Consider the following 27840-nt stretch of genomic DNA (forward strand, 5'->3'; position numbering starts at 1 on the left):
TTGATAAATGAAATGAAGAAAGCAAAACTTAACTTTTTAAAAATGTTTACCTGAGAGAAAGAGAAAACAGGATACAGGGGGCAGACCCAGAAGCTAGACTTCTCGGATACATCTGTTTCACAGTTTTGACTTTGGAATCTTGTTGACATGTTACACAGTTACAAAGTAACATTAAATCAAGGGAAAAAATCCCTATAAACCTAAACAAAATGAAGGAATTGAAGAAAATTATGTATCAAATTGTTGTTTTACCACATAGAGAATTCTTTTAAGTAAATTCAAAACACAGTAATGGACCAGCTCGTCTCTGCTGGATGTATCTTAAGGACAAAAAGAATACAAAGAAATTTTTTAAAGGATTCAGTAGTCTTATTTTTATTAGTAATAAATGGTGCTGTTGAAATTGTGATATTCAAACTATACAAACACACACACAGAAATACACATAGATGCCCTCAATGTTACTAAGAATCAAGAACTTTTAATGTCAGAGTAAAGAAAATTAACATTAAATCAAATAAGTTAAATTAAATCCTTATAAACATAAATTTGATTTAGAATACAAGTATAAACTCATAAAGTATTTTCCTTTTTCAAATAAAAAGAAATATGTATTTTCTAAATCCATGGAAATATTTTCACTAAAAGTACCTAGAAACAATGAGAACTAAATAAGAATAATTATCCTTAGCATGCAGACTTTACTATTTCACATCTCAGCAGAAAATACATGAGCTGATTCTAGACTATCTTATCATACTAGAAAACAAGGAAGCCAACTGGGACTGCCAAGGAAATGTCAAAAGGACCCAAGCAGCCAATTTGTAAGAATTCTTATTGGCAAACAATGGAGCAATTGAAGCATCAAAAACATCGGTGTGCATAATGAGTTGAACTAGATCAAAGAATTTAAAACCCATGAGTCCATAATGATAGCAAAAAAGATGACACTGGTCAAATGGGAGATGGCTAGAACAACTCATTACTCTGAATACTAGTAAGTAAATGGAAATAAGCAAGCATTTATCTGAACATTCTTATGCAAATTGTCTTTCAGGGAAACCAACTGATGACCATAAGTTCTTATTTGTAGAATAATTTTAACTCATAAATGCAGAAAACAATATTGTGTTAGAGCATCACCATTTTGCAACCCTCATAAAATCATGAACTGGCAATGATCATCAATAGCTGCCAAACCCATTGGGTGGAAGTTTGATGAGAAACTTCTTATTGCACAGATCAGGCTGACATCACCTGAGCCCACTGATGAATCTTCACATCCCAAAAGGAAAGGCCCAGCCTACCATGCTCTTGGTGAGATGTAATGGGAAAGATACAGCACCAACTGGGGAATAGTTTTGCCAAAAACCCAAATCTGATCAAGCCTTTAGGTCTAATTATCAATTTACACAAAATAAGATAGAATAGCACCACAGAGAAAGTCAGCAAATGCACAATGTGAAAAATTCCAAAGGACAAATGACTATGTTTCTTCAACAAATACATAACAAGGGGAGAAAAGGAGGAGGGTTTTTGGTTGAGATGTACAGATATAGATATAGATGGATATATAGCTGTAGATGTAAATAGATACAGTTATAAGTATAATGTATAGGTGTAGACAGATGTACACATACAGAGATGTGGAGATAGATGAAGATGCAAATATAGATGATATAGATACAGGTGTAGATAGGTCTGTGGTTTTTGTATGATTTCCTTTTTTATAACAGTGAAAAGAATCAGGGAAATTTAAGTGTTAACTGGTTATTAGATGATATTAAGGAAATATTTTTCATATTTCTAGTGTGATAATGGTGAAATAGCTATGTTTTTAATAGCCCATTTCTCTTAGAGATAATTCAGCATTATTAATGAAATGACATAATATCTGGATTTTCTTTTAAGCAGTTCATTGCAGGGGGCTTAAAGCAGGGTGGAGGGGACTGGGTACAGGTGAAACAAAGAAAAAATTGTGGCTTAGGGCTTAACCTGTTTCCCTAAATTAATATCTACTCCACCAATATCAATAAGTGTGTTCTTAATTCTTCAGAGAATAAGAATTACATATGGTTTAGTGACAATAATTTTAGTTTTAAATTTAAGACTATTTAAGGTATTTTCTAAATAGCAAACTCAACAGCGCACCTCCACCCAAGGTCACCTGGGGAAACAAGTCAGCCGTGGCCTGCATCCCTGTGCTGCCCCCACCCGGGCCGTGGGCTGCAGTGCGCACAGGTTGCTCCTGAAAAGACAAGTCTGGCCCCCCAAGCCCGGGCCACCCAGCTCCAGATTGCTGAGTCTCCTCTGCTGCCAACCGAGTCCCAAGGGCTCCAAGCAGTGTTTCCTGCCCATTCTCCTGGCCTGTACCTATCAACTTAGACTGGAGATTCCCTGTAGACACCTTCCCTTGCTCACTCCTGCCAAGCCTCTTTCCCTCCCCTGTTAGAACTCTCAGCCACATCATTTTCTGACAGTCTCCTGCCTTTCCTCATCTCTCATGATGAATTGTTTGGAAAGGTCTTTCTGCCTTCTCTGCACAGGGAAAATATAGGCGTCCCTCTCACCTCTAACGGCAAACTGTCATGCAAGTTGGCCAGTACGAAAACCTTGCAGCCAGAGAGAACAGGCTTCTAAAGATCAGAGAAAAGTGAACAGGCCAAACACACACGACCTCTCCAGCACGAAGGGCCTGTGGGGTCTAAAGTCAGCAGGCAGTCAGCGGTTAGGACACTGTCGGCCAGTGGCTTCCTGTTCGTGGTGCCCTGTCACCCCGCTGAGTGACAAGCTGGTGTTAAACAGCAGGTCTGAGCTTTGGAATCAGACAGACGGTGGTTTGGAATCCAAATAAACCTCTTACTAGATATTTTGATTTGGACAATAGCTATTTCTCGCTGGGCCTCTGATTCCTCCTTTGTGCAAGGACCCCAGTAACTGCTTCAGCAGTTTGCTGTAGAACATCATGCGAAAACCCCCAGCACTGGGGTCGCCTGCGGGAGCCCTGCTGAGGTCCTCTGTGAGCTCCCAAAGGGTTACTTTGGCAGCAGAAGTGGATTCTGGAACATCACATCCATGCTCAAAGCAAATAGTTCATTCATCTTCTCATCTTGCTCTGGAAACTTTCACTTATCTCTGGGTGTCTGGCCGGGCTCTCCCGCCCCGCAAGCTTTTGGCCTCGGGCCCTTTGAGTTCAGGGCTCCTGCCCCGAGTGGATCACATGGCGGCAGCCATCGGCCGGCTGCTGGCCCCGATGAGGCGCCCTGGGAGGGAAAGCTCCAGCAGGGACGCCGACTTCAGCCACGCTTGGGCAGAAGGAGGGAGGACGGCTCTCCACTCATCTGAAAACGATGGGCGATTTCCTGCCACAGCCACAGGAGTTGCTAATTAATGATCTGGTAATGGCACCCGCTGTCTGCTGCCAGGCTCATTTGTCTTCCCTGTGAGGACAAAGGGCTGTAAATCCAGTCTGGGACTCTTGCTCATTCCGTGAGCTTCCTGTTTTCTGCTGCTTCAAGGCCTGGTGGCTTGGATCAGACTCCAGGTGGAGGGTGAAGGATGGATGTGCTTTCCCAGAATCCCAGAAAGTCAGGGGCAGCGGGGAGGGGACGAGGGACCATCTGTGAGTGTTGGTCAATGCCAAGAATGTACAATTTCTTATTCTGTTAAATCCTGAGGCAGCCTCCAGAGGGAGATGAGGTGGGAAGGACCACTCCCATTTGGAGATAATGAAACTGATTTTCAGAGAGGGTAAGTGATGCGTTCAGAGCCACAAGGCTAATGTTTTAGATGCAATGTCAGCCCAATCAGTCTGATTCCAAAACCACAACTTGTAACCTCTGTGCCCACACTCCTAAACAAGGCTGGTGTCAGCAGAATCTAAACAACACATTGCTTGGAGACACACTTATGGGCATAATATACACAAAGTTCATGATTTCATGGGAGGGAGGGATGAAACCTGGGAAGAACACAAACATAGTTTCGAGTTATGAAGTAAGTTTGTGGATGCTTCTTTTTCTGTTGGGCTTCATTATTGACACATGTTACATCATATAGCTATCAAATAATATATTTTAAAAGACCTAATGCCTTTCTCAAAATCTAAACAGATGCTTTCTGTTATTGTTAAAATGGAAATACACAAAATCAATAACTGCAATCATTTTCTTAAGAAGAGTTGGTTCATGGAAGAAAAACTTAAATGACTATAGCAGAAACCATCTGTCTGAAATAAAAATTGGTTTCCATAACACTAATAGAGAATACATTCTAGAAAACAGCAATAACTGGATGTGACATTCGGCAGCAATTGAATAGAACAGTCATTAGCTGAGGCCCACACCTAATAAGGATGAAGGCTTTGTCTCTGGGAAATTTTGGGTGATACCTGAAACTGTGCATAAACCAAACTGAAATGTTTCCACAAGTGATGTAAAATTTCATATAGCAAAGGGTTTCTTCCACATGCACTTCAGTTTCACAGCAAGAGTGGTGCCGAATGCCTAAACACAGAAGGGACACTCATGCAAGGTGGCCAGCTCCTTGATGTGGTAATGCATACAACTCAAAATGACCACCCAATCATTGCATCTGGGCTTTCTGCAACCACACGGTGGTGGTTATGGAAAGCATGGAGCCCAGTATGAGTATCTAGAAAGCAGTCACCAGCTTCTATGTGTGTTCTCTTTTTGCAAAGCATCTTCACTGTTCCTAATCAACTCTGCTGCAGACACTGCTCCTTGGCAAAACTGGTCACTGAGCATAGCGCTCTGGTAATCAAGATGTTTAAAATCTTCAATCTTCTGGAGCAAAAGAAGCACCAAGGAACTCTTAGAACTCTGATTTACAAACAACGTGGTCACCAATTTTCCTGGCTTAAAGACTCCCACAGCTTTCCTGATCGAGTCACTACAAGAATTCTGAGTGAGGTTTGTTTCAAAGTTACCATAAGTGGAATATTAAAAACCAAATGAACGAAACAGAAATAGACTCATAGACACAGAGAAGAGACCAATGGTTGCCATGGGGTGAGGGGTAGGGGACGTGAAATAGGTGAAGAAGATAGAAGCACAAAATCTCAATCATAATATAAATTAGTCACGGGGATGAAAGTACAGCTTAGAGAATATGGTCAATAGTTCTGTAACATCTTTCCATATTGACAGATAGTAACTTCACCACTTGAGGTGAGGATTTAATAATGTAGATAATGGTGGAATCACAATGGTGTGTACTTGAAACCATCATAATATTGTATTTCAACTATAGTTCAATTTTAAAAAGAAGCTACCATAAGAAAATTCTGGTTGTGGAGTGATGTGAATAGTCTGATAAGTTCCCTCTGATTCCAGTCCATGTGTTGAATACTGACAAGGACCAAGCAGTGTGACATCAGTGACAGAGCCTGGCATCAGGCCATGAGCCAGCTCTCATAAGTGATGTCCTTTGCAGTAATGCCAGCTTTTCAGGTAGAATGAGTCTGTGACCTTTGGGTCAATCTCACTCATAAGAAGTTCCAGGGTTTAATCTGGCTACTGATTAGCTGACTCCTTGGAAAATCCAGAGCATACAGGTACCAAGAGATACATCCCATACAACGTGCTGCTCCGTTTGGGAAAATTGCATTAAGAAACTATTGCTTTTTGGAAACTCTGGTGTGAGCACCCTCCAGAAGGCTTCACGACATTCCTAGGAGAATAAAAGAAGTTTTAGGAGAGTCAGACACAGTGTCACCCCTACCAAGCTTCAATGGGGGAACCAGTGCTTTCAGCAAGAGGTGGTACCACACATCCTCAAAATGAAACTTCTCATGGAGACAAACGTGCTACTCTCTGTGAGCACACAACTCCCTGCTTGTCAGTTTTGGTCACACTTATGACTGAGCACCAAACAGCCTTCAAAAGTGTGTCCCATTGGGATCTTGGGATGGTGTAAAGGTCCCCAGACCATTTGTTTGCCACCAGTTGCTGCCAAGAGAAACAACACCCAGCAGCTTCTTGGTCTCTTTGCAAAAATGTGCAGCATCCACCACTGTGAGGCTATGGAACAACCAACCATTGCAGAAAAATCAACTAAATTAAATCTCTTCTCCATTGCCAGTGCTTCCACGAAGTATTCCAGTCTTGTTACTAAAGCTCAGGCTCCATGTTTTTTGGTATAATTTTTTTTTATTTTGGTATCATTAATCTACAATTACATGAAGAACATTATGTTTACTAGGCTCCCCCCTTCACCAAGTCCCCCCGACATCCCCATTCACAGTCACTGTCCATCAACATAGTAAGATGCTGTAAAATCACTACTTGTCACCAAGTTCACAGTCACTGTCCTTCAACATAGTAAGATGCTGTAAAATCACTATTTGTCTTCTCTGTGTTGCACAGCCCTCCCCATGCCCCCCCGCAACACTATACATGCTAATCATAATGCCCTCTTTCTTTTCTTCCCACCCTTATCCCTCCCTTCCCACCCATCCTCCCCAGTCCCTTTCCCTTTGGTAACTATTAATCCATTCTTGAGTTCTGTGCTTCTGCTGCTGTTTTGTTTCTTCAGTTTTCTTTTGTTCTTATACTCCACATATGAGTGAAATCATTTGGTACTTGTCTTTCTCCGCCTGGCTTATTTCACTGAGCATAATACCCTCTAGCTCCATCCATGTTGTTGCAAATGGAAGGATTTGTTTTTTTCTTATGGCTGAGTAATATTCCATTGTGTATATGTACCACATCTTCTTTATCCATTCATCTACTGATGGACATTTAGGTTGCTTCCATTTCTTGGCTATTGTAAATAGTGCAGTGATAAACATAGGGGTGCATCTGTCTTTTTCAAACTGAAGTGCTGCATTCTTAGGGTAAATTCCTAGAAGTGGAATTCCTGGGTCAAATGGTATTTCTATTTTGAGCTTTTTGAGGAACCTCCATACTGCTTTCCACAATGGTTGAACTAATTTACATTCCCACCAGCAGTGTAGGAGGGTTCCCCTTTCTCCACAACCTCACGAACATTTGTTGTTGTTTGTCTTTTGGATGGTTGCCATCCTTACTGGTGTGAGATGATATCTCATTGTGGTTTTAATTTGCATTTCTCTGATGACAAGCGATGTTGAGCATCTTTTCATGTGTCTGTTGGCCATCTGAAATTCTTCTTTAGAGAATGGTCTATTCAGCTCCTCTGCCCATTTTTTAATTGGATTATTTGCTGTTTGTTGAGGTGTGTGAGCTCTTTATATATTTTGGATGTCAACCCTTTATCGGATCTGTCATTTTCTAATATATTCTTCCATACTGTAGGGTTCCTTTTTGTTCTATTGATGGTGTGTTTTGCTGTACAGAAGCTTTTCAGCTTGATATAGTCCCATTTGTTCATTTTTTGCATTTGTTTCCCTTGCCCAGGGAGATATGTTTAAGAAAAGGTCACTCATGTTTATGTCTAAGAGATTTTTGCCTATGTTTTTTTCTAAGAGTTTTATGGTTTCATGGCTTACATTCAGGTCTTTGATCCATTTCGAATTTACTTTTGTATATGGGGTTAGACAGTGATCCAGTTTCATTCTCTTACACGTAGCTCTCCAGTTTTGCCAGCACCATCTGTTGAAGAGACTGTCATTTCGCCATTGTATGTCCATGGCCCCTTTATCGAATATTAGTTGACCATATATGTTTGGGTTAATGTTTGGAGTCTCTATTCTGTTCCATTGGTCTATGGCTCTGTTCTTGTGCCAGTACCAAATTGTCTTGATTACTGTGGCTTTGTAGTAGAGCTTGAAGTTGGGGAGTGAGATCTCCCCCACTTTATTCTTCCTTCTCAGGATTGCTTTAGCTATTCGGGGTTTTTGGTGTTTCCATATGAATTTTTGAACTATTTGTTCCAGTTCATTGAAGAAAGCTGTTGGTAATTTGATAGGGATTGCATTGAATCTGTATATTTCTTTGGGCAGGATGGCCATTTGGACAATATTAATTCTTCCTAGCCAAGAGCATGGGATGAGTTTCCATTTGTTAGTGACCTCTTTAATTTCTCTTAAGACTGTCTTATAGTTTTCAGGGTATAGGTCTTTCACTTCCTTAGTTAGGTTTATTCCTAGGTATTTTATTCTTTTTGATGCTATTGTGAATGGAATTATCTTCCTGATTTCTCTGTCTATTAGTTTGTTGTTAGTGTATAGGAAAGCCATAGATTTCTGTGTGCTAATTTTGTAGCCTGCAACTTTGCTGAATTCCAGTATTAGCTCTAGTAGTTTCGGAGTGGAGTCTTTAGGGTTTTTTATGTACAATATCATGTCATCTGCAAATAGTGACAGTTTGACTTCTTCTTTACCAATCTGGATTCCTTGTATTTCTTTGTTTTGTCTAATTGCCGTGGCTAGGACCTCCAGTACTATGTTGAATAACAGTGGGGATAGTGGGCATCCCTGTCTTGTTCCTGATCGCAGAGGAAATGCTTTCAGCTTCTCGCTGTTCAGTGTGATGTTGGCTGTGGGTTTATCATAGATGGCCTTTATTATGTTGAGGTACTTGCCCTCTATACCCATTTTGCTGAGAGTTTTTATCATGAATGGATGTTGAATTTTATCAAATGCTTTTACAGCACCTATGGAGATGATCATGTGGTTTTTTTCTTTCTTTTTGTTGATGTGGTGGGTGATGTTGATGGATTTTCGAATGTTGTACCATCCTTGCATCCCTGGGATGAATCCCACTTGGTCATGGTGTACGATCCTTTTGATGTATTTTTGAATTTGGTTTGCTAATATTTTGTTGAATATTTTTGCATCTATGTTCATCAGGGATATTGGTCTGTAGTTTTCTTTTTTGGCGGGGTCTTTGCCTGGTTTTGGTATTAGGGTGATGTTGGCTTCATAGAATGAGTTTGGGAGTTTTCCCTCCTCTTCTATTTTTTGGAAAACTTTAAGGAGAATGGGTATTATGTCTTCTCTGTATGTCTGATAAAATTCTGAGATAAATCCATCTAGCCCAGGGGTTTTGTTCTTTGGTAGTTTTTTGATTACCACTTCAATTTCGTTGCTGGTAATTGGTCTGTTTAGATTTTCTGTTTCTTTCTGGGTCAGTCTTGGAAGGTTGTATTTTTCTAGGAAGTTGTCCATTTCTTCTAGGTTTCCCAGCTTGTTAACATATAGGTTTTCATAGTACTCTCTAATAATTCTTTGTATTTCTGTGGGGTCCATCGTGATTTTTCCTTTCTCATTTCTGATTCTGTTGATTTGTGTTGACTCTCTTTTCCTCTTAATAAGTCTGGCTAGGGGCTTATCTATTTTGTTAATTTTCTCAAAGAACCAGCTCTTGGTTTTATTGATTTTTGCTATTGTTTTATTCTTCTCAATTTTATTTATTTCTTCTCTGATGTTTATTATGTCCCTCCTTCTGCTGACCTTAGGCCTCTTATGTTCTTCTTTTCCCAATTTCAATAATTGTGACATTAGACCATTCATTTGGGATTCTTCTTCCTTTTTTAAATATGCCTGGATTGCTATATACTTTCCTCTTAAGACTGCTTTCGCTGTGTCCCACAGTAGTTGGGGCTTTGTGTTGTTGTTGCTTGTTTCCATATACTGCTGGATCTCCATTTTGATTTGGTCATTGATCCATTGATTATTTAGGAGCGTGTTGTTAAGCCTCCATGTGTTTGTGAGCCTTTTTGTTTTCTTTGTACAGTTTATTTCTAGTTTTATGCCTTTGTGGTCTGAAAAGTTGGTTGGTAGGATTTCAATCTTTTGGAATTTGCTGAGGCTCTTTTTGTGGCCTAGTATGTGGTCTATTCTGGAGAATGTTCCGTGTGCACTTGAGAAGAATGTGTATCCTATTGCTTTTGGATTTAGAGTTCTATAGATGTCTATTAGGTCCATCTGTTCTAGTGTGTTGTTCAGTGCCTCTGTGTCCTTACTTATTTTCTGTCTGGTGGATCTATCCTTTAGAGTGAGTGGTGTGTTGAGGTCTCCTAAAATGAGTGCATTGCATTCTATTTCCTCCTTCAGTTCTGTTAGTATTTGTTTCACATATGTTGGTGCTCCTATATTGGGTGCATATATATTTATAATGGTTATATCCTCTTGTTGGACTGAGCCCTTTATCATTATGTAGTGTCCTTCTTTATCTTTTGTTACTTTCTTTATTTTGAAGTCTATTTTGTCTGATACTAGTATTGCAACACCTGATTTTTTCTCTCTGTTGTTTGCATGAAATATCTTTTTCCATCCCTTGACTTTAAGTCTGTGCATGTCTTTGGGTTTGAGGTGAGTCTCTTGTAAGCAGCATATGGATGGGTCTTGCTTTTGTATCCATTCTATTACTCTGTGTCTTTTGATTGGTGCATTCAGTCCATTTACATTTTGGGTGATTATTGAAAGGTATGTACTTATTGCCATTGCAGGCTTTAAGTTTGTGGTTACCAAAGGTTCAAGGTTAGCTTCTTTACTATCTTACTGTCTAATTTAACTCACTTATTGAGCTATTATAACACAGTCTGATAATTCTTTATTTCTCTCCCTTCTTTTTCCTCGTCCTCCCTTCTTCATATGTTGGTTGTTTTGTTCTGTGCTCTTTTTAGGAGTGCTCCCATCTAGAGAAGTCCCTGTAAGATGCCCTGTAGAGGTGGTTTGTGGGAGGAAAATTCCCTCAACTTTTCCTTGTCTGGGAATTGTTTAATCCCTCCTTCATATTTAAATGATAATCGTTCTGGATACAGTAATCTTGGCTCGAGGCCCTTCTGTTTCATTGCATTAAGTGTATCATGTCATTCTCTTCTGGCCTGTAGGGTTTCTGTTGAGAAGTCTGATGATAGCCTGATGGGTTTTCCTTTGTAGGTGACCTTTTTTTTCTCTCTGACTGTCTTTAATACTTTGTCCTTGTCTTTGATCTTTGCCATTTTAATTATTATGTGTCTTGGTGTTGCCCTCCTTGGATCCCTTGTCATGGGAGTTCTGTGTACCTCTGTGGTCTGAAAGGCCATTTCCTCCCCTAGTTTTGGGAAGTTTTCAGCAATCATTTCTTCAAAGACACTTTCTATCCCTTTTTCTCTCTCTTCTTCTTCTGGTACCCCTATAATGTGGATATTGTTCCATTTCGATTGGTCACTCAGTTCTCTTAAAATTCTTTCATTCCTGGAGATCCTTTTATCTCTCTCTGCATCAGCTTCTCTGCATTCCTGTTCTCTGTTTTCTCGTCCATTAATGGTCTCTTGCATCTCATCCATTCTGTTTTGAAGTCCTTCCAGAGCTTGTTTTATTTCTGTATTCTCCCCCCTTAGTTCTTGCATATTTCTCTGCAAGTTCATCAGCATGGTTATGACTTTTGTTTTGAATTCTTTTTCAGGAAGACTGGTTAAATCTATCTCCCCAGGTTCCTTCTCAGGGGAAGATGTAGTCGAAGCTGTCTGGGTTAGTCTTGTCTGGATCAAATTTTTTTGCCTTTTCATGTTGATAGGTGTAGTGGTGAGTTATTGGCTTTCTGTCAGCTGGGAGAGCTAAGGCTTTCCACTTGCTCCTGGCCTTTCTTTACTGGGACAACTGTGACCCCTAGTGACTTGTGTTGGGCAGTTGTGTGTAGACTGGGTCTCTGTATCTTGCCAGGCTGGTATGGAGGAAGGTCCCTTGCTGTGGGCGTGGCCAGCCTCAGGCCGCTGCTCTGCTATGGCGGGGCCAGAAGGGTAATGGATGGGGGGCTGTTTGGTTGTTTATCTCCGTGACGGGTCTCAGAGCTGTTGCCCAGGGGGTTAGTGCGCCCTGAGTTCCCTGGAATTTCCAGCTGCTGGACTGTGACCCAGGATGCTTCCGTCCAGCTGTGGCGTCCCTGTCCCTTTACGACTTTCAAAAAGCATTCGTTTTTCTTTGTCACAGGGTCGCCGGCTTCGGGACCTGATCAAAGATCTTGCTGCCCTGTTTCCCAAGTTTCCAGCACCCCACGCATGCACTGTGTCTGTGCTCTGGTGCAGATGGCTAGGGCTGGGTGTTCAGCAGTCCTGGGCTCCCTCTCCCTCCCCGCTCTGACTCCTCTCCTCCCGCCGAGAGCTGGGGGGAGGGGCACTTGGGTGCCGCCGGGCCGGGGCTTGTATCTTACCCCTTTCACCAGGCGCTGGGTTCTCGCAGGTGTGGATGTAGTCTGGCTGTTTTCCTGTGTCTTCTGGTCTCTCTTTTAGGATTAGTTGTATTTGTTGTATTTTTAAAAATATATATGTTTTTGGGAGGAGATTCCCACTGTCCTACTCATGCTGCCATCTTGGCTCCGCCCTCCTTTTTGGTATAATTTTATAGGAAATTTTTTAAAGGATTAATAAATTTTCCCAGTTTTATTTTTTGAGGCCAGAGAGGGCAAAAGTTAAAGGTGAGTCTATTGGAAATAAAGGCAGATACAGTCCGTTCTCTAACAGCCTATTGTTTCCCACCAGAGAGCAGATCAGTGCTAGCCAAAGTCGCCAAAGGTAGCAGGTAAACCAGGGCTGGATACAGTAAGTGAGCCAGTCAGTGTCACACAAAGAGCTTGAACTGGACCTGGAACAAGGGTCTTCTCACTGCTAGTCCAGCCCTCTTTCCTCACACCAGAGCCTAAAGCAGCCCTGTTCCTGAATATCATCGCTCTCAAATACCAACTGCACACAGCCAACCAGCCTGGGAAACCTGGTTCTTCGGGGCCCAGTCTTGCCTGTGTGGAGTGGGGTGGAAAGCCGGGGAAAGCCTGCTCCTGGCTGGTTGTGATGCTGGCGGCCGCTCATGGAGCAGAGCCAGAGTCCACCTGTGAAGAAGAGGACCCCAGTCCCACCTCGCAGATATTTGCATTCTCTGCTACTTCCCACCCCACGTCCCATCCCTGGCCATCCTTTCTCCCTTTCATCCGAAAATGAAAAAAGGAGGGAGTCTACACAGCTGCTGTTTATGTTGAGGGGGATGAGAGAATGGGTAGGGAGTAAATGATGTGAGGAAGAAAAACCAGTCCAACAGCAGAGGTTGGAGGACAGGGGTGTGATGGGGGAACGCTGGGGGCCTGAGTGCACCCTGAGGCTGAAGGGTGGGAAATAACCTGGAGTCTCCAGATGCTTCCATTTTGCTCTTAAGTCTCCTCACTCTGCTTGCCCCCATCCAAAAATTCAACTGTCCCTTGCACAGTGTCATCTCCTAACAGATTGGACTTGGTTTATCCTGGAAGCTGTAGAACAGAGTCACCCTGGCACTTCCCTGGGCCTGGGCTTCCATCCTAGGAATGGGCAGCACTGTGTGAACATGCAGTTGTTGGGATGGCCCTTACAGGATTTTGGGCTGAGTGATACAGTGTCTTAGAATATTTTAAAGTGAGTACAAACTCCTGTGGAGCAGGGGTGAGGCAGCAGGCATGGGAGGCCTTGGCCTTGGCCCTTCTGGGGGCTGCTAGCCTGAAGTCAGTGGCTCACCACCCCAACCAGGTGCACAGCCGGCAGTCATTGACAGGCCTCTGGGATCTGTCACACCGCTGGGCCTGAGGCCCCCAGACTCCGTGCCTGTCCTCTGCCCTGGATTCCACCAGACAGGACAAACCTGGACACCTCACAGAGAGAAGGGTGTGAGACTCCCCAGAGTGAGGACGGGGAGCCCCAACGAGAGGAGGTGTTGGGATGTCTTCCCCTGTCCAGCTTTGTAATGGCATCTCAGCAGAGAAGAGCGCTGGAGGCTCCACATCTCTCCCGTCAGCTTCCTCTGTTCCCTACTGAGCTGCAGTGAGGAAAGGGCAGGCATGCAGGGCCTTGGAGTTGAGCTTGTGCCCACGGATAATTACTGCACCCTCTTTGGGTTTGCCAGGAATAAGCCTAATCAAGTCCACTTTGTTTTTTCTTTTAAGGTAAATCCTCCCATGAGAGTCTCTAAACTGGCAGACAAAAATGTCCTCCTTGATTCTTTTAGGAGATCTTCACCCCAGGGCACCACTTCATTCTTTATAATATTTCCATCATGTGAGCAACTAATGACAGAAGAATCCAAAGAGATGCTGAGTCACTACATCTACAGAGTGCTGGGCTATCTGGGAAGTTTCCCAGGTGACATCTGAGGCCCCCTTCAGGAGCCACAGGAGAGTTGATCTATTATTTTAAAATCAGGTGATTCTGGGATTTTTTTAAGTAACTCAAACTAAAGAACAAAAGAAGTCTTAGATAATCATTTTGTAGCAACCTCACTGCCAAACCAGTGGGCAATGACAACTTCCCAGAAGCTCTTATCTTATCTGCCCCTAATTACTCTTATCTGTCCCAAATTGAGGGAAGTTTCTCTTTCAGCAATTCAGAGAAGTAATGCCCTGACCTTTGGCAAAGAAAATTAGCAGTTGGTCTTTCTCCATTTCTTCTATTAACCCAGGGTCTCTCCACTTTGAATTTTACAAAGGCCACAGACCACTCCAGAGATCCCACACCCATATCCACTTATCACGATGAGACAGAAAAAGTGTCAACCACATGATGGAGAAAAATCACAAATGCCTTCCTTCTGTTCAAGCACACATGAGGTTCGCTCTAGATCCATACTCTGTGTGCCAGATTGGAGGCCGTCAGAGGTGGATCTGAGAGCAAGTATCCCAGTGAGAAGGCCCAAGATAGAAGGCCCACTGGAACATGGACAAAAACCATTGGCCTCTAGAGGGAGTGGCTGATGAGATCTGTAAAATCTCTGGCCGAAGCTGGGATTAGTGATGACTCAGTATTGAGATGGTAGATCCATGGGGGGGAAACATTTGCGTGGACATAAAATAGGTAGGAGATGCTCAAAGAATAAGCCAATGTAGTAGAAATGTGGGCTGCAGAAATACTGAAATGTCCACAGCACAGGAAGAAATGTTTTCCAACCAGCATCCCTGTGACCCACCCCCAGGTGGGGGCATCTAGACAGAACACCGTAAGTACCAGGAACCACGGTCCTTCCAGGTTTCTCAAACTGCAGTGCTGATCCAAAGGTACCTGCAAGCCTCGTCTGACCACTGAAAAAGCAATTTTCAGGCCCATGTCAGTGTCTCAATGGAGATGTTGCAAGATAGAGGGATTCCTCCCAAAGTCAGAGCAACTTAGCAAAGAGATCCAGTGCTGAGTCACGAACCACAGGGGAGAGTGATCTACACAGAGATACCTCAATGGAGGTACCAGCTCAAGGCCTTCAAGGTCTCCCACAGGTGTTTCAGAAAGGCTGAGGTTTGTGGTGGGGCTGTTGCCCCTGAGAGCCTTCTACCTGTGAGGCAAACACAAGGAAAAGATTACTGTGCAGTCAGCCCTCTTTTTGTGGGGATACATCCTAGACCCCCAGGGGATGCCTGGAACACAGACAGTACCCAACCTGATATATATGATGCTTTCTGGTGTGACACATTGCCATCGATCAGCACATTTTCTGTTAATATCTTCCACCTACAATGTGATGACTTTTCCATCTTAACTAAATGCTGATACACACACTGTGGCCTTAATCTTTCCTGTTTGAGATGTGTCAAAAAACTAGCACAAATTTCTCTTTGCTTCTTCACAATTTCACTGATGAAAGATTCATTCTTATCATAGATCCTAGCAACTCCAGCATATTATTTTCTTTCCTCATTAATCAAGAACATTCTTTTTCTTACCTAAAGGAAGTGCTTTACAGCTTCTCTCTGACACATCCAAGTTGCCAGCATCACCACTCTTGTGCTTTGGGGCCATGGCTGCTTGAACACAAGCTCTGCAATATTGCATCGATCTGAGAACCATGGTAGCTGCGGAGTGACTGACTAACAAACAGCATATACAGCATCGGCACGCTGGATGAGGGGATGCTTCACATCCAGGCAGGACAGAGAGGGAGGCTCAAGATTTCAACACACTTCTCAGAACAGTATGCAATTTTAAACTTATGAATTATGTATTTCTGGAATTTTCCATTTAATAATTTCAGATCACTGTTTACCCCAGGTAATTGAAAGACCCAGAAAGCAAAAAACACAAAAAAAGGGTGGGCACTACTATAATTCTTATTTTGAAGTAAAGTAAACACATTAAAATAAGTTCTTACATAATTCATGATAAAACAGAACTGGTGGAACAGAAATTCATGTGGCCATGTTATTTGAGTAATGTACCAAGTAATGAGTTGAATTTGATGTCCCAAGTAAAGTTTTGCAAATAATGGGCTATTTCTCTAGTGGTTTCCAAAATGCTATCTCAGTTAGCTAAGTTTCTTGTAACATAATATCATTCTAGTGTTGCATTCCCTATTTTTTTTTAATTTGAAGGTGAAGCTGTCAATACATATATTGCTAATTGAACTGCATGTTTAAGAATAATTTCTATCAATAACTAATTTCTATCAACTAGTTACTTGATTAGTTGGAGGAAGGACATACCACTGCCATATTTATGACTGTCAGTGTTTGGATAACTAACTTTGATGACTTAAATTATTAGGTTATATTGATTAGCTCTAAAAGTGTAGGGAAACTGGAAATTCCATGGCTAAGATTCTCACTTGACTCTAATATTGCCCATTGTATACATGCAATGAGGTAATACTTAGCCTACTGCATAGGCACCTGTTTGCATACTCATTGGCAGTAAGCTATTTATGGCAGATACTGCCTTAACAAGAGTTCTGCCTGGTGCTAAGAGCACAGGAAAGCAGGAGAATGGGGCCCAGAGAGGAGAGCAGAAGGGAGCAGAGACTGGGCAGTGCCTGAAGCAGAGGCAGAGCCTGCAGAGACAGAGACGGGCTTGCCACTTGGAGACAGCCAGGTGACTGCCGTGAGAATAAAGCTTGATATGAGCCCATTTTTATCCCCAACGTTCTGTTGCCATTATTTGATCTGAACGAATTCATAGTGAACTTTCCCAGAGCTGGGAACCCGTTCTGTCCAGAGCTATGATAAGATCAGTAAGTACAACTCCAAAGCAGACCTTACCTGTGGGCTTTGGCAATCTTTAATTTTCCTCAGTGTTATAGTAGAAAACTGTTCTAAGTTCACTACAGAATGCTATCTACCATTTAACTACCTGAAGGAAGATGAGGGTAATGTGACACTTTTTGTAAATATTTTTAGAATGCTCAGAATCATGAAATTGTATGACTAAGTCACTATTTATGGTACTTAGTAATAAAAGTATTTTATTTGCATCATTTAGGACTGAGTTTGTCTGCAAGTAAAAGAAGACCCCACAGTGTTAGCTTTTTGTCTGTAGTAACAAGTGATGTGGTGGGAGCAGCCCACAGCTGTTGTGGAAGCTCCTGGCGTCGTGAGGCTCTGGGCCCACCTGCAGTCCTGACACAGCATCCTCACATGAGGCTCCTGAGCCGTAGTTACAGAGTGGCTGCTACACACCCGGCAGGGTGTCCCCAGCCCAGACGGCAGGAGGACAGTGGATGGATGGATGGTGAGATGAAGGTCAGGGCCAACAGCACAGGACAGCCTTGTCTGATCAAAAAAAAAAAAGCAGGGTTGCTTTAAACTCCACCTAGCGACTTCTGTTTCATATGCAGCAGACAGACTTTGGACACATGTCTACCCATAGCTATTAGGGCATCGGTAGAGCTAAAAACTTTTGGTTAGTCCTTGCCTTACCAGGGTTCTGCTAGTAAGAAGTAGAGGAGAATTGACATTTGCTGTTTCTGCCACAGTGTCAGGATTTGAATCATTTCTGGGGTAGAAACCTTTTTTTAACAGGAGGGAAAAACGAAGTTTAATTACATATGTAACTGGAAGCCATAGGCATGGGTTCTGAAGACAGAGAGAGTGAGGTATATATGTCACCCTGAACCAAGGAGAAGGGGGTAGGAGTCTAGGATTTCAAAGAAAAAGGGAAGGAACTCACAGGAATATGAAAGAGTAAATGTCTGATAATCAAATAATCATGGACCACACAGCAACAATGAGGGGGCACAAAGAGGAATTTTAACAGACTTAGCCCCATCCCTCCCTGCCTCCCACTCCTAGTTTACATTATAATACAGTTATCTAAGGGGATAGCTCTCCTCCTGGAGCATGCCCTCTATCTAACTTCTTTTTACGCAGTTGTGGGGTGGGAAGTCGAAGAGCCCTTTGGGCCTTGATTGTTCTCAACTCTGAAATAATCTCCATGTCCCAAGGGCACATCTTGGGGCAGCCTGCCCTTGGTTTCTACAGTTCTCTGGGCTAGGATCTTAAATCACATGGTACAAGTTACCAGAGTCTGGATTTCTTCTGCTTTGGGTCCACAGGAAGGATGCTTCTGCCCTCCCCTGAAGCTGCCTCGTGTCTCCCGGGAGCTCCCAGAGTGTGGGCAGAGGTATGTGGCACCCAGGCTGAAGGAATGAGCTACAGCCACCATGGAGGTCAGTGTCAAGCAGGAGCCGAGTCTTAGGGTGGTCCCTGTGACCAGAGCTCTCCCACAACACACACTAGATGTGACATTTGAGCAACACATAAACTTTTGCTCTTTAAAGGATTGGGGGTTGGTTTGTTACACAGCCCAGCCTGTCCTGACTGGCGCATGTGGGTACTAATTTGCATAGTGCTCTCATTTAAATGTGTTTTCTTTGTTTAATAAATAGATGAGAATTCATTTAAAATGTAGTATACAGCTAACAAGCGAGTAGCCTTTCTTTAAATATAAAAGGTTAAAAAGTGATCTACCATTTTTAACCATTTACTTCCTAGGATGATAATGTTTCAGATGCAGCAATAATCGAGGAGCATAGAGGCTTCAAGGAATTAAACTGGTGCTTTGAAGAGGCTGTAGAGGGTAACGACCTCCATTTAAGAAGGTCCCAATGGATGGGGCAGTTATCCAAGACAGAGAAGCAGCCTCTCCTCCTTACTAATAAACCCTGAAAAAAATAAGTCATGGTTTACTGTATATTTTGAAATAATTTCAGACTTACAAAAATGTTGCAACAATAATACAAAGAATTCCCCATTGACTTCACTCACGCCATGCTCTTCTGCTTTTCCTCCTGATGATCTGGAAACTTCTCTGCCTCCCTGGCAAATTCATCTTTCTCTGTTTAAACTTGGAATATTGGAGCTCCTCAAGGCTGCCCCCAGGCCTCTCTTCTTTCTCTACACCCTTTCCCCAGATGAACTTATGTACACTCAAGGCTTGTTCACACATGCCAAGCAACTTGAGCCAGACCATGCCTCTGGTTTCCACATTTTTGTCTGTATATTCAACTTGATATATTCAGGAATATACAATTATCTACATGATATTGGCTCTTAAATTTCTCAAAGTTACCTCAAACTAAAATCCCAAAGAGATCTTATTTTCCCCACCCTACCCACCCCTGGTCTTCCCATCTTCCGTGCTTTCTGTTTTGCTACAACCCATCAAGTAGTGCAAGCCAGAAATCTTACAAGGCAGTTCAATACCTCTCCAACCCCACCTGTCCTTGGGAAGTGTTCTGTGGCCCCCACACAGACAAACTTCCTAGAACTTCCCATTTCACTTTACCTCACTTACCTCAGTCAGGATTTTATAATTACTTGTGTAGCCACTTAATGAATGTCTGTCTCCTCAACTATATCATGAGCCCATTGAAGTAAGGGCTCTGATTCTATGTGGTATTCCCACCACCTAGTCATTGTCTCACATGGTCAGTGCTCAGGAGGCGTTTATTGAACAAATATGTGAGCATGCATCTTTACAACATGTGACTTTTTCCCTGAAAGTTCTGGATTCCCTTCCTCTCCTTGGTGGCTCACTAAAGGGAGGAAAGGTCAGTTCATGTCCCCCTTGTTGAATCACCCTTATGCATTGTCAAGAGATTTCATAAGGCCAGACAGACCCAGCTTCTCTAGCTCAAGCCAAAACTCCTTTGTGCATCACCAATATCCCAGAAACTGAGATCCTCGGATTTGGTGAATGACAGAGTGAACTCATCCTTGTTCAAGCGGACAGTGTGCATAGCAGAGTGTGCACACACCTGGAGGAAGAACATCCCAGGCAACAGCCCTGAGGCAGGAGCTTCCCTGGTGTATTGAGAAAGATCGAGGCTGTTAGTGCAGGAGTGGAGTGAGTGGGAAGGTGAGGCTTTGCTCTGAGATGAAAAGTCTATGGAGATGTGGGAGCAGAGTGGCCGCAAGGCCTGACTTACATCTGACAAGAATCCATTAGCAACTGCATGGAGACTAGGCTGTAGAGGTGAGGGCAAGGGAAGAATTAGGGAAACCAAGTGCTACAGCCTCCTGTCCCTTACTTTCTGGTCTGCAGCTGGTGGAGCTGTTGCCTTGAATTGATCTAGGGAGAGAGGCTTATGGGAGAATGAAGTGGAAGAAAGGTTGATGAATGATGATGGGAGCAGTTCTGTGATCAACACAGAGTAATTCCCAGGTAGCATGTATCAGGGTTGATTGTGGCCTGGGTTCTGAGCCAGAAGCCACTCCTAAAGAAAAGACAGTAGCACCTCCCTTGAACAGGGCTGACAATTGCTCCATCTCAGGCTGTAAGAGAAGGAAAGCCAGGTCTACTATGGATGTTCCCACCCAGGGCACCCTTAAGAACCAAATCTCATACTTATGGCCTCTTAGCAGCCTGAACAACCAACCACACGGGACTGTGAGCAGAGAGGCAATGTGCAGGTCCCACAGCACCTCAGGGTCCCAACCGGTCCTGGGCTCAGACCCTTGCAGCCTCCACTATGATGCTCAGTTCAGCTCCTTAGTCTTCACGTTTGTGGAAATGCTTCCAGGATTCTGAAAGTCCACTGAGAGGCCATGGTAAGGGGCATAGCCTTGGGATGGAAGCAGGGCTGGACAAATACTGTCCTGTCCGGCTATCTGGTGACCTCTGGCAGTCTCCCACCTCCCAGAGCCAGTGTCCCTCTCTGTCAAATGGGGTCTGGTGCACTGCTGACTTCACTGAGCATTAATTAGCATGGCACCTGACATCAAATACATAGTCTGAGAATCTGTTACTATCCAGTTTTTTCTATTTCTTCATAGAAGCTTTCTTGGAAAGGGAAGTAAAGCTGTATCTGGAACTCTTATCAGGTTCCATTTTCCATGTTGATATATTTTTTTAATCATGTAGAGCTTGTCCCTTCTAGTTTTCTTTTTTAAAGTTTTCTAGTTGCTTTTATATGTAGGTTTTTTCAGATTAACTTTAGTATCTTAAAAATCAGGGTGATTCTGCAAAACCTGTGAACAGCAGACTCACAGACTCCAAGAAAGGACTAGTGATTACCAAAAGGAAGGGGTTGGAGAGGGAGAGAGAAGGGGATTAAGGGTCCTTATGATTAGTACACATAACGTAGGTGGCTCACAGGGAAGGCAGTACAGCACGGAGAAGACAAGTAGTTACTCCATCGCATCTTACTATGCTGGTGGACAGTGACTGCAATGGGGTGCTGGGGAGGGGAACTTGATAATATGGGTGAATGTTGAAACCACAATGTTGCTCATGTGAAACCTTCATAAAATTGTGTATCATTGATACTTTAATATTAAAAAATATCACGGTGGCTCTGGATTGAGAGTTTGATGCTCCTCCCAGGAAGGCGTGCAGACTCACTGATGAGAAGTGACAGACTCGGGTGGACAGTCAGCGGCACCCAGCTCTCCCTTGGCCCCAGCCCACAGGGAGGGGTCAACCACACCGTCACAGTAAGATGAGCATTTGGTGACTTCTAAACTTAGAATTCAGGTTCAGATTTGCTGCATTGTCAGAAAACACAGGCTATGTGTGTCTAATGAATGGATGTATTCTTTTGGTTATACCTAGGGTGGGGTGAAGGTAATTTGGACCCCTGGAAATAAACAAATGGGGAGCAGATCACAGTGACCTTGGGGCCACCAAAGTCCGACAGTGGAAGGTCAGTGCCACAAGGCATTGATTTGGTCTTGTCACTGCAGTATCCCCACAGCTATGCCCAGTGCCGTGTACCTACCAGCTCAGTAAAGGCTTGCTGTTGATACTGTTGAATATCAAGCAGTCACCATAATCTCTGCAACAACTGGCATGACAGATTTAGGGACTGAGTCAGTGGGCTGTGACAATAATTGATCCCTTGTGTGTAGGAAACAAAGTCTAGTACTTGGTTGGGAGGATGAAGTATTGAACTCTGACTTGCTGAAAATGTCCAGGGGATGGGTGACCTCTGCTCCCCGCCCTTCCTCTTGGATCAAGAGCAGGAGAGGTTGACTAATTAGCATCTTCAGGTGTCTGCAGAAAGAAAGAGCTGCAGGGCAGCAGCAGTGAGGCAACAGCCATCACAGGCCACCCCCATTCTACTGCTGCAAAATCCTCTCTTTAATTAGGTTGCCAGAAGATTACTTTTTAATTTTTTTAATTCCCTTGTAAGTTCTGGTTCCAATCCTGACTTTAGGAAGTTCTTCATGATCCTTCCCACTCCCACTGCCTCCACAACTGCACTTCAATTAAAGTCTGTTCCCCCTCGTGCACTGCAGGTAGGGGTGCAAACTGGTGCAGACACTGGAAAGCAATATGGAGGTTCCCCAAAAAACTAAAAATAGAAATACCATACAACCCAATAATTCCACTTCTAGGAATTTACCTGAAGAAAACAATACCTCTGATTTGAAAATATATATTCACCTCTATGTTTATTGACACATTATTTACCTTAGCCAAGATATGGAAGCAAAGTGTCCATCAACAGATGAATAGATAAAGAAGATGTGGCACATATACACAGTGGGATATTATTCAGCCATAAAAAAGAAATTTTCCCATTTGTGACAACATAGATGGACCTAGAGGGTATTATGCTAAGTGAAATCAGCCAAGAAGAGGAAGACAAATACCATATGTGTGGAATCTAGAAACAAAACAAAATGAACAAAACTGCCATAGACTCATAGACACTGATAAGTGACTGTTGGTTACCATGGGAGAGGGGTCAGGGTAGGTGGGTGAAATAGTTGAAGGGGATAAAGAGGCACAAAATCTCAATCATAATATAAATTAGTCATGGGGATGAAAGTACAACATAGAGAATATAGTCAATGATTCTGTAACATCTTTTTATGCTGATAGATAGTAACTGCACTAGTTATGGTGAGGATTTGATAATGTATGTAACTGTCAAATCACTATGTGGTCTACTTGAAATGAGTACAATATTGTATATCAGCTATACTTCAATTTAAAAAATCAAAAAATAAAACATTCCTGTGTAAATCAATCAATCAATCAATCAATCAAGTTGCTGTTGCCTGGACAGTGGGTTCTGTCCTCTCAAGGCCCACCCTAGCTGTGGCCCAACTCAGGCTCCTCCCCCACCGAGAGCCCCTCCCACACTTTGGGCAAACATGACTTGCTCTTCCATTGCTTTGTGTACCAGGAGTAGTGATTTTTAGTATGGTCTGCTGTTTTCTCAAAGTTACAATTTCTAGGTAGTCCCAAAGGGCCTCTTCATTGCTTCACTTGTTCCTGAACTGTAGAGTTAGAAGGCAATTTAGATACTTCAAAGGGTCGATTTGGTGCAGACATTTGTAGTCTTAAGGCTAGCCAACTCTAAACAGTACTGAATAAAATGTGCAACACAAAGAGTGAACCCTAATATAAACTATGTGCTCCCAATTAATAATAATGTATCAATATTGGCTCATCAGTTGCAACAAATGTTCCACCCTAATGCAAGATGTCAGTAAAGGGAAAGGTGGAGGGATACGTGGGAACTCTACATATTACTTGCTCAATTTTTTGTAAAACTGCTCTAAAAAATAAACTCTATGAGAGAGAGAACCAAGGTGGTGGTGTGAGTAGAGCAGTGGAAATCTCCTCCCAAAACCATATATATTTTTGAAAATGCAACAAATACAACTAATCCTAAAAGAGAGACCAGAAGACACAGGACAACAGCCAGACTACATCCACACCCACGAGAACCCAGCACCTGGTGAAAGGGGTAAGATACAAGCCGTGGCCTGGTGGGACCCGAGCACTCTACACCCCAGCTCCCGGCGGTAGGGGGGTGTCAGAGCAGGGAGGGAGAAGGAGCCCAGGACTGCTAAATAGCCAGCTCTAGCCATCCGCACCAGAGCGCAAACACACAGAGTGTGCATGGGGTGCTGGAAACTAGGGAAACAGGACAATAAGACCTGTGAATGGGTCCCCACAGCTGGCGCACCAGGGACAAAGAAAAGCGAGTGCTTTTTGAAAGTCTTAAAGGGACAGGGACCCCACAGTTGGACAGAAGTGCCCGGGGACACTTAGCTGAACAGCTGGGAATCCCAAGGAACTCTGGGTGCCCGAACCCCTGCAGCGCAGCTCAGAGGCCCCTCACCATGATAAACAGCCTCCCACCTGTTCCCCCTCAGACACAGCTCCGCCATATTGGAGAAGCAGCCTAAGGCAGGCCACGCCCACAGCAACTGCAGAGCTAAATAAACTCCATAGCTGCCGGGCAAGATGAGAAGCCCCATCTGCAGGCAGCTGCCCAGCACAAGCTGCTAGAGGCCGCTGTTCTCCCAGGAGAGGAAGGCCACAAACTGGCAAGAAGGGACTTTCTCCTCCCCAACACATGTGCCAGCTCCCCACAAATATATCTATCCCCATGAAAAGGAAGAAGAAATTGATACAGACCAAGACCACAGAGGCAAACCCTGAGAAGGAGATAGACCTAACCAGTCTTCCTGAAAAAGAATTAAAAATAAAGCTCATAACCATGCTGATGGAGCTGCAGAGAAATATGCAAGAGCTAAGGGATGATGTCCGGAAGGACATTACAGAAATGAAACAACCTTTGGAAGGATTTATAAACAGAATGGATAGGATGCAAGAGGCCATTGATGGAATAGAAGCCAGAGAACAGGAACACATAGAAGCTGACATAGAGAGAGATAAAAGGATCTCCAGGAATGAAACAATATTAAGAAAACTGTGTGACCAATCCAAAAGGAACAATATCTGCATTATAGGGGTACCCGAAGAAGAAGAGAGAGAAAAAGGGATAGACAGTGTATTTGAAGAAATAAGTGCTGAAAACTTCCCCAAACTGGGGGAGGAAATAATCGATCAGACCATGGAGGTGTACAGAACTCCCAACAGAAAGGACCCAAGGAGGACAACACCAAGACACATAGTAATTAAAATGGCAAAGATCAAGGACAAGGACAGAGTTTTAAAGGCAGCTAGAGAGAGGAAAAAGGTCACCTACAAAGGAAAATCCATCAGGCTATCATCAGACTTCTCAACAGAAACCTTACAGGCCAAAGAGAATGGCATGATATATTTAATGCAATGAAACAGAAGGGCCTTGAACCAAGAATACTGTATCCAGCACTATTATCATTTAAATATGAAGGAGGGATTAAACAATTCCCAGACAAGCAAAAGTTGAGGGAATTTGCCTCCCACAAACCACCTCTACAGGGTATTTTAGAGGGACTGCTCTAGATGGGAGCACTCCTAAGACTAAATAGATGTCACCAGAGAAAATAAAATCACAACAAAGAAAGCAGACCAACCAAATACTAACTAAAGGCAAAAAATAAAATCAACTACCCACAAAAGCAGTTAAAGGAAGCACAAAAGAGTACAGAATTAAACAACCAACATATAAAGAATGGAGGAGGAGGAATAAGAAGGGAGAAAAATAAAGAATGACCAGACAGTGTTAAAAATAGCTCAATAAGTGAGTTATGTTAGACAGTAAGATACTAAAGAAGCTAACCTTGAACCTTTGGCAACCAGGAATCTAAAGCCTGCAATGGCAATAAGTACATATCTTTCAATAATCACCCTAAATGTAAATGGACTGAATGCGCCAATCAAAAGACACAGAATAACAGAATGGATAAAAAAGCAAGACCCATCTCTATGCTGCTTACAAGAGACTCACCTCAAACCCAAAGACTATAGGAACAAAGAAAGACTGAAGGAACAAAGCAGCAGCAGAATCATAGAACCTAAGAATGGACTAACAGTTACCAAAGGGAAAGGGACTGGGGAGAAAGGGAGGGAAGGGAGGGATAAGGGTGGAGAAAAAGAAAGGGGACATTACGATTAGCGTGTATAATTTGGGGGGGGCATGGGGAGGACTGTGCAACACAGAGAAGACAAGTAGTGATTCTACAGCATCTTACTACGCTGATGGACAGTGACTGTAATGGGGTTTGTGGAGGGGATTTCATGAAGGGGGGACCCTAGTAAACATAATATTCTTCATGTAATTGTAGATTAATGACAACAAAATTAATTAATTAATTAATTTAAAAAATAAAAAATAAAATAAACTCTATGACTTCAAATATAATATGGGCAGGGGGGAGTAGATGAGGGCACAGATGAAACAAGATTAGCAAATACTTGGCGATTTTTGAAGCTGGGTAATAGGTCTATGGATGGGAGTTCATTTTATTATTCAATGTCCACAAGAAAAGGTTTTTTTAATCTTACACTATTTCAATAACATGTCTTTTCTCATAGAATTATCGATGCACACTATACACATTTGGACAATATTGGAAATTACTTATAACAAATCACTCAAAAATATCTACCATAACAAATAACAAAATTGGAATCATATTGAGTAAGAAGTTTTGGATCCTACCTTTTTTTGTAACTTAGTGTTGGACCGTGAACAAAGTCTCATGTCTTAAAACAGCTCCAAAAGCATGCTTCTTTAAGAGTTGCAATAAGATGCCATGGCACAGCTATACTATAAAGTTTAAAATTAAATGCACACCTGAATGGCCCTCTTCCCATCCGGACAACATCGTCAGAGGCATGAGGCTGGCTAGGCACCCCAAGTCCTGCGACAGCAGCCAGACAGCAAGATAGCCACTGGCCTTGGTCCCCGGTTGGCAGTGAGCTTCTCACACTTCAAGTTGTAAAGGCACCTCAACTGCTACATAGCAGAGTGGAAGAAGCACCTTTCTTCTTCAGAATATACACAACTGCAGGTGTATTTTCTGTTTACAAACAAAAGGGGGGTAGGATTTGGGTATTTAGAGCTCTGGGGTGTGTACCATCACTCTCCCTGGACCAACGAGACAGCCCTCTCTGGGGTGCCCAAGATAGAGGCAATTCCTGGCACCCACAACACCAGGCCCTTTCCTCCCACTCAGGAAAACACACTGGAGGGCAAACAAGTGAGTACAGTGTTAGGACAGTAAAATTCACCGAGAAACTAACAAATGCGTGAAACCAGCCTCACCATGTACACCTGAAGGGGTGGCCCACTGGCTCCAGGCGGGCCCTCCCAACCCACTGCCGGGCCCATTCATAGTCCTCGGATCCCCACCCTCCCCAGTGGGAGGGAGAATCCAGGTTTAGTAGGACTGGGTAGGACCAAGCAGCCAGCCAGCCAAAGAGTGCTGTGTTTGACTGTAGGCATCTAACAGCACTTCTACACATCCTCCGGAAGCAGCAGGCTCTTACTGCAGAAGCCAGTCCTCCCTAAGGCTGAGCAGACACTGGAGGCAGCCCACCCAACCTTTGCCAAAGGTACTTTCTTCCACAAAGCTGGAGAGGAAGGAGGCCTTAAAACCTTAAATCTGGAGAAATGGGTGTTCTGAAATCCAAGTCTCTTGTCCGTATATCAGCACCTTTATCTTGGAGTTTCCCTAATCAGATGACTATAAAGTGTACTGTGGTACAAATACTGAAAGTGAATTTAGTGTTTGGGAGGGACTGGCTGACAGAAATCCCCCAGACCTGCCAGCCCAGGGCCCTTGGCTGTCACCTGAACTCCCCTGTGTCTGGGTCATGGGGACTCATCTGGGAAACATTAATCTGTTGAATGAATTCCTGAGAATCACTGTGTCACCAGCCTTCAAGGGCACTGTGGCAGGGTGTCTACCCTACACTTACGAACTGGCCCCACGTGAAGGGTCCCGGGGCACCCTGAGGGCCCCAGGCTGAGCAGCAGACAAGTCAGCCAGCGAGTTGAGCTGCTGGTTCATG

The 27840-nt window shown here is 43.2% G+C and overlaps 1 pseudogene; it reads right to left on the reverse strand.

Moving 5' to 3' along the window:
- Positions 1–4664: 4664 nt before the first annotated feature.
- On the reverse strand, positions 4665–27839 carry LOC130684471 (S-adenosylmethionine decarboxylase proenzyme-like; annotated as a pseudogene).
- Between the last annotated feature and the right edge of the window lies 1 nt (position 27840).

This window comes from Manis pentadactyla, chromosome 8, assembly GCF_030020395.1.
Source record: "Manis pentadactyla isolate mManPen7 chromosome 8, mManPen7.hap1, whole genome shotgun sequence".
In the NCBI taxonomy this organism is placed as follows: domain Eukaryota; kingdom Metazoa; phylum Chordata; class Mammalia; order Pholidota; family Manidae; genus Manis; species Manis pentadactyla.